Source organism: Apium graveolens, chromosome 1 (assembly GCF_009905375.1).
Source record: "Apium graveolens cultivar Ventura chromosome 1, ASM990537v1, whole genome shotgun sequence".
NCBI lineage: Eukaryota > Viridiplantae > Streptophyta > Magnoliopsida > Apiales > Apiaceae > Apium > Apium graveolens.
This window is the reverse complement of record NC_133647.1, coordinates 8,582,111-8,591,147: the sequence shown is the minus strand read 5'-3', so window position 1 is coordinate 8,591,147 and position 9,037 is coordinate 8,582,111.

Sequence of the window (9,037 nt, the reverse complement as noted above, 5' to 3'; positions counted from 1 at the left end):
GTACCTCCAATCACTCCTGAACATTGGATTACAACTGGATTTAATTGTGTGAAGGTCAATTGTGATGCTATGATTTTGGAGATGGTGTAGGATGAATTTTTTGGGAAACTATTGTAATACTTTTCAATTTAAATAATATTTATATTCTGTATGTTAAGCGATCTGGAAACAAAACGGCTATTCATTTAGCTCGTTTATTTGTTTGTCAACCTGATCGTATCACCAGTTTTGGGGTTTGTCCAAACTAAATTAAGTCTTTTTGATAAAATGCATAATATTTTGGCGAAAAAAAAACTACTCAGTTTTCTTTATAGATAAAAATATTACATAAATATCAATAAGCTATATAACCAAATGAACAAATAAAAAAACAAATACATAAAAAAACCTAAAAAAAATATAAATAAATTACATTAATTTTTAAATACATCGGATATTAACAACAAATAAACATTCAATTAAAAATTTAATAAGAAAAAAAGAAAAAAAACAAATTAAAATAATCATAATAGGTGTGAATTCACTATAACAAAGTTTATATTATTTACATACATATGCGGTATTTCAAATAAAAACACAATAGTTATTTCATTTATTCTATTATTCTACTATAACATATAATAATTTATAACAAACATAATATTTAATTAATTAAAAAATTGAAATATAATTATATATTCTTAAATTATATAAAATAATATTAAAAGTATTATATTCCTATTAAAATAAATATAAGTAACAATTATCAAATAATTTATAATTGGGTTAAAATAGTATCATTTTTTTAAAAATATTGAAATGAATACGTTTGATTTAAAATATTTTTGAATATATAATTTTATATGTTTTTTATCGTATGGAACCCGCAGCCGTTATCTAATTAAATAAGGAAAATATTTAGATTATTTTTAAGTATAAATATTTCATTTTTTGTTTTTTTGTAAAAAGGGAAATTACAAATTTTCTTTAAAAAAATTTAGACTACATTAATCTTATAAAACATAAAAATGAAGAATAAATAATAATAAAAAATCTATTACAATTCAAAATTGAAATAAAAATCTAATAAAATATATTATTGATTATATTTATTTTATTTTTCTTAAAAAATTGGATTTGGCAGGTTTGATTCTAAATATTTTTGAATAAATAATTTAAATTTTTATATTATAAAATGAGGAACACGTTTAGATTGTATTAAGTATAAATATCAAATATATTTTGTTTCATTTTGTAAATAAGAAAATTACGGACTGTCTTTTAAAAAATTGGGGTACATGAATTCTATAAAATATAAAAATTAGGAAGAAATATAATAATAAAAAATTATTACAATTTAAAATTGAAATATAAATCTAATTAAATATATTTAAATGTACTATGACAATTAAATATAAAGTATTTTTTCAAAATCATTACCGGAATATTGATTTTTATAAAATTTTGTTATAAACACGCAAGATGCAAATCCAAAATAACTTTTCAATTTTTGATCACACTCGAGAAAAATAAATATATAAATAAAAGAAAAATAATTATGTAAAAATATTATGGGACATGATTAAAGTATTATCTTTAATTATTATTATTATTATTATTATTATTATTATTATTATTATTATTATGTAAATAATAACAATAATAATAATAATGAAATTATTACAATTTCAAAATGAATGCAAATCTAATAAAATACACTCTTTACCATATTTATTTTATTTATTCTAATATTTCATTATAATACTTAATAATATGTATAACAAACATAGTAGATGACTAATCAAGAAATTAAACAATGATTACACATTCTTAAATAATATTAAAAACATTAAAATAATTATATATATATATATATAATACAAGCAACAATTATCTTAATAAAAATAAATTTAAGTAAAAATTAAACAAATTATTTGTTAATTGGGTTAATTCTTAAAAAGATAATTTTAATTTTTATAATATAAAATAAGATATACATTTAGATCATATTTATGTATAAATATTACAGACATTTTGTTACATTTTGTAAAAGGAAAGAATTACGAATTGCCTTTTAAATTTTTTAGAGTACATGAATTTTATAAAATTTAAAAAATAGGTAGAAATATTTCAATAATCATAAACTATTATAATTTAAAATTGAGAAGCAAACTAACAAAATAAATTTAAAAGTATTATTACAAAAAATGTAAAGAATTTTTCTTCAAAATCATTACTATAACCGAAAAATTATGAAATATTGTTACAAACAAATTCTGGTTGATTGTCTTTTAAAAAACTAGAGTACATCAATCCTATAAAAGATAAAAGAAGGAAGAAATATTATAATAATAATAGTAGTAATAATAATATTAATATCATTACAATTTAAAATTGAAATACAAATCTAAAAAAATATTATATATATTATATTTATTTCATCTTATAATCTGTATAACAAATACAATAGGTAATTAATAAAACAATTAAACTATAATTACACATTTTTAATTGATATAAAATAATATTAAAAATATTTATATATATTACAAGTAACAATTATGTTAATAAAAATAAATCTAAGTAAAAATTAATAAATTATTTATTAATCGGGTAAAAGTTTATCAATTTTAAAAGAAAAAAAAATGAAATGAGTAAGTTTGATTAAAAATATTTATAAAAAAATATTTTTCATTTTTATCATATGAAATAAAAAACATATTTATATTACATTTAGGTATAAATATTATAGGTCTTTTGTTTGAATTTGTAAAAAGGGAAAGTAATGAATTGACTTTTAAAAAATTTAGAGTACATGAATTTTATAAAATAAAATATATAAATAAAATAAAATTAATTACGTAAATATATTATGTGGTATGATTAAAATATTCTGTTTACAAATTTATATTGTGAAAGAATTAGACAACAAAGAATAAAATAAATTATAACATATATCTTATATTTAGGCTATTAAGGTCAAATATTAAAATATAATAATAATTAAATATATAAGTATAAAAAATATAATTTTTTGAAAAATCTATTATTTTAAAAAATATAAAATTTGTTTAGGGAATAAAATTATTATATTAAAATTTAATTAAAAAAATATTCAAAAATAATTATATAAAGAGATGATAATTATCCGTGCATTGCACAAATATAAACCTAGTTAAATCTTAATGAGGCGACAAAAGAATACAAGAACAAGACGCGCTCTTGATGTTAGTGATACTAGCTAGGGACATTGTACTTGGTATCGTAAGTATCGTTTTCATACATCTATATGCCCTTACATTATCGTTTTCATGTTTCTTTTATCGTTTTAATTTGCAGCTTCTTGACTTGAAAACTCATGTTTAAGTCACTGCAGGATATCTAAACTTTTAACATTATTTTCACAGTACTTGCGTTAGGAAGTTTTTACTCCACCTTTGAACATGTAACAATTAAAAACGACAAGGAATCCGTTCTGTTGGGACGATTAGACGAGTGAAGCAGTAAAAATGAGATTTGAATTATAGTAGGATTAAATGTCAATTTTTTTTTTATTCCAGCAACCATCCATTTTTTTATAACCGTTATTTGAGAAAATTGATTATAACATCACGTAGTTATGTGCTTAATTAATATACTCACTTTTGGTTCTTGAGTGAATAGTGGTTGTTGCAAGTGCTGAACATTACATAAATAAAGCTGCAATTGTGTATGAAATATGACCTGGATCGGCAAAAATCAAGTAGAAATGGCTAATAACACTCACATTGGCTTCTTTATATCTTTCCCCAACCCTATATTTTGAGAAAGTAATGAAATTTAGGTGAAAAGCAAGCTTACATCTGGTTCTCTATTTTAGATATCATTTTGCAGACTAGAAATCAGTCCCCAAATTTGGGGACTTAGTGTTGAGACCCCATTTCTTATTTTAATGACATCTATGTGTAAATGATGAGTGATAATTGATAAAATAATATTTCTAGTAGCTAAGGTTTTAAAGGAAGTGAGAGAAAGAAGTAATAAGATAATAAATGAAGATAGAAATGGGGATTGGGATGTAGAATATTTTTGAATGATAAATAAATTATAGGGAGAAATTTACTAATTTACTATTTTTAGTAAAATTATGATGATGAAGATGGGGGAGCGGATGTGAATACTCTAAGGGGGCGTTTGGTTCATCTCGGGGAAACGGAATGGAATCGAGAAAGGGAAAGGAGGAGAAAGGAAAGTAAAGACCCAGAATTGTTTTACGTGTTTGGTTCAAATTCGGAAACGGAATGAAAATTTACATGATTACATTTATTTTTGATTTTTTAATATTAAACAATCTCAATATAGTCAAATATATTTATATTATAACAGTATAATATATTAACATTATAATAAATAAACAAATTTAATTATTTAATAGCACAATTAACTTTTTTAATAAATTAACATATAAATTTATATCAAAATTATTTTTAATTCATAAAAACTAAATTATAAATCATTTTTAATTTTTAAAATTAATTTTGCATACTGATGTATTTTTTTGGTCCAAGATTTAAATTATAATTGAAATAAGAAAATAAAAGTGAGAAAGAGTGTTCAAATACCTAGTGGGAGGTGGGGAATAGAGTTTGAGGAATAAGGGGTAAACCTACAACTAAAAAAGGGGAAAGGGAATGATTGTTTTTACTAAACAAACATAACAAAGGGAATGACCCCAATTCTTTCCCTTTCCCTTTGTTGAATACCTTGTACCAAACGCCCCCTAAGAATGTACTTCTCAATCCAGTCAAATTTACATGAAAAATAATCACAGTGGTTACATGTGTCAATTTGCGTAAAAAATGATTATTCGAACCCATTTATCAAGTGTCTACATATCCTATATATATGGATCAAACTCAATGTAGTTTTATAGGGTTGGACTCCATACCTTTAAGAATAATCCACGTTTTTTATAAGTCAAATTAATTTCTCATGGTTAATCCAACTGTTTTCAAATGAGGTTCTAGTGTCCAAATTCGGTTGGACACTATAATTTCATAATAATCTAATAAAACGGGTGATTATCCCTTAAGCCATGTATTTATCCTTTAAATACCGTTGTTTATCACGTTTATAGTAATAGAATCCTGTTAAAAAGCCATTTCATGAATATAGGCCTCGTTCTCCAATATTTCAGGAGGTGCAGTCATAGGACACTAATCTTGCCATCAGAGGCACGCTGATGCTCCTGCATCAGTACCTCTTTATCCAGTCCACCTTTTCAGGTGCTTACACCACCTTTCATGTCCATCAAGGACCATTCCCAGTACCTAACAACACATGTCGTTATCATATTTACCCACTATATAGTTGAACCTTCCTAATAAGAAGTAGCTTCGCAAGAGACCTAGTTATACCCTAGCACAAGTAGCTCCAAAACCAGGAATACTTAGAACAATTTCATACAAAAATGTATCCTGATCTATCACAACCAACTACCGCGTACTGTGACCCCACAATATACATATACACACACCACACGTTATAGTCTTAGAGATGAAACCCGAAAATAATACAAATCATATGTTATTACACCTCAAAGAGTTTCTGAATAAATTTACATATTTTTTGTCATTACAACAATTCATAGATATACATAAGTCTGGTACATCAAAGGTTGAAAGTCTAGCCTACTGGTAGCTACTACCTTAGCCATAGCGGCATTAACACCTACGGGAAGCTGCAGAATATTTCCAATTTATTCGCGAATTGAGAGCTTGACCCCGTTCATCTTGCCTAACTGTTGTTGTGTGATAAAAAAATGAAGTAAGAGTGAGCATTATAGCTCACAATATAATATATAGTTTAATTAATAATGCAAGTATCTGAATCGATAACTTACTGAATTTTTTTATCAAGTGTAAGATAATTACTTATTGTATATAAGTTTAAAAAGATGAAGTTACAAAATACTCTAATATACTTATATCTTTTTAGAAAAAACTACTTGAACTACCACTGTTTAAAGTATAATTAGTTTTCCAAGGTTCATCTCATATAGATGAAGTTACAAGGTAAAACTTGTATAAAATTAATCTTTGAATTATCATTTAAAAGAAATGAAGTTACGAGATACTTCATTAGTCCCGATACACACACACAGAGATATATATATATATATATATATATCATACACTCCTTGAAAACCTCTGTTATAAAAAGTATAAACCGAGTTGTAATACCCAATGATTTTGGAAGGAGGAAGACTTTGGCATAAACCTGATACCTTGCCGACCAGGAAAAGATATCAATCAAGTCACTTTCTATACTAGTAGATGGATGAATTCCTCGCCAGTCATCACCCTGGCCGCATTAGGACCTTGCGCTAGACCGTCACCCGACCTCTTACGCGTTGATGGACTGTCACCCAGCCTTTTACACTTTGATAGACCGTACCCCGGCCTATCGCCTATGCCGACGCATTTAGATGGACTTACTTCCCGAATGTTGGGCAAGTAATCAAAAACTCTTTTATCAAATCAGCAACTTCGTTGCGACAAAAATATACCACGGATGTAGATCCCTTAGATTTTGCGCGAGTATTTAAATCCCTCCACGAAAGGAAAGATTTAAGTTAAAAATCAGTTTCGGGATCCACTCTAACTTTTAAAATTATTTTAAAGACTCAAAAACATTTTTGAAAACATTTGGAGTAAGGATGATTTAATAAGATAAATCAGTTCCAATATATTAGAAAATATTTGAATATTATTATTTAAATAATAATACCATAAATCATAGTTTTTATAAAAATAAATGAAGTAGAAGTTTTGAAACTAATACTTGAAATAAATAATAAATAACAAAAGATGTACTTATACGAAAGTAAGATCTTTATTTAAATATTCGAAAATTAAGTTTGATTATTATTCAAAATTATCGAATACACCTTATTCGATTACTAGTTATATAAAACTATATAAAATATACTCGGGATCCTCGCCTTTCGGTTTTAGGAAAATGTTCAACTTTGGGTCCCTTATACTAAGGGTATATGCAAATAATGCCTAAATCTAGTATAGGTATTATGCAGTTATAAGCAATTGAATCGACAATGAAATATCAAGATTTCCGAAACATACATGCATATATATATATATATCATATCAACATGCTTCATTATATCGCAAGATTTTTTAATCACAATCATGCACTTATCTCAAGATAATGCATATATATAATCATCACAACAACAGTATACGGGTAGAAAACTTGCCTGAGTGTTCCGGGATAGACTTAAGCTTGGAGTGGGTCCGGTAACCTATGAACAACAACATAAGCCGGAATTAATCCCCGGTCTCTTAAGAAACTATACTTTATCCATTGAGACCGAAACGTTCGCTTTTACGCTTAATGATTTACATTAGTCGCTCGCGTACCCTCGACTCCACCATTTTTATAAAATTAACCATTAAACATTTTAAGGCGACTCTTTCGCGAGTACTTGACTAACTGCCTATTCAACCTTACATAATTTTTTCGTAATCCAATCAGTCTTTTAAGGGCCTTAAACAAGGTCTCAAAGTTATGCGAGAGCTAAGGGTTCGTTCGCGAAACACCGTTACTTAAAACGACCATTTCTCCTAAACCGTAAATCGGATCTAAGCGAACCACATATTAAAATGAAGCTTACGACATGATATAGCTAAATATGGCAAAGGTACAGTTTTAACAGTGAGATTTCTGCTCCAAATGTTAAGCACAAACAGTCTATATATAAACGAGCATTACGACCGTTATGTTTACGCGATTTCCCAAAATTACCAATCCAAACGATCACCAAATCCTCACCAAATCATCAACCAACATCAGCAACACAAAATCTTACCCAAAACTACCATTTCAAGTCAAAATTCTTCAAAATCATAATTCATTACAAGTACTAACATAGATTCATCAACAATCATCTCTTAAACCATCAAAACTAACTAAACATACATGGATCTTACTATAAATCCACGGATCTTAACATATAACAATAATTCATCTATAAACTCATTAAAACTCAAAGTCAAGGCTAATGTTCTAGAGTTTATACCTTCCTTGGAGCTTTGAATCAATGCAAGATCCTTTGAATGCCTATGAGAGCTTAAATCCACTCTTAAACAACCTTGATCTTTCCATTAACATCAAGAAATCAAAGTTATTTTCTAGACAATACTATTCATCATCTTCTTGAATGATTTATAGAAAATGCTAGAAAAGGATTTTGAAGCTAAGATTTCTAGGAAGTATGTAACTTAACTAGAAGAAGCAAGGATAATTACTTTGTAAATTAGCAAGTGGAGGAGCTTGGACTTCAAATTCTTAAGAAAAGGGGCCGAGAAGTTTTCTTCAAGAAATGGAGATGAAAATGAATTATTTGCTTGCTTGTCTTGGAAATTGTGGGTTTGTTTAGCTTTAACTTAACCTTGGTTAATTTTCTTGGTTAAAACACTTGGACCACATTGATTATTGCAAAATATCTTGTTAACTAAGCTTGCATCACCTTCCCTACATCATCCTTTTGCCACTTGTTTAATTCTTGTGGATTGATGGCATCATATTGCTTTAATCCTCTTGATTAGTACTTAATTGATTGGCTAATGGTCGCTTATCTGTTTTACAGTTCGCTTAACTCTCCTTCTCGTTTATCGTTTGGGGGATCATATCCAGGATCTTATTACTTATGCTTCCCTGAACCTTTCTTACTATCTTATATTCCTTTAATGATCCTCTGTTATAATCCTTGAATTGAATTCATTTTAATCATGTTACCTTATACTTAATTCTTTCGGCATCTGGTGGATTTTTGGGAAAAATCAAAGTGTTCGAATTCGAATTCTGACGATCTTTACATACACTTATTTACTTTATGGTATACTAATATGATCCCAGAATTTTCATAATAATACTCCTATATAGGGTGGTCTGATAATTTTACTCAATCAGCAAAATCATTAAAGTTACTATTCATCAGAGTTTCAGAAATTCCAAAAATTGGGGTTATTACACTTACCAACTTTTTTCGAGCTCCTGC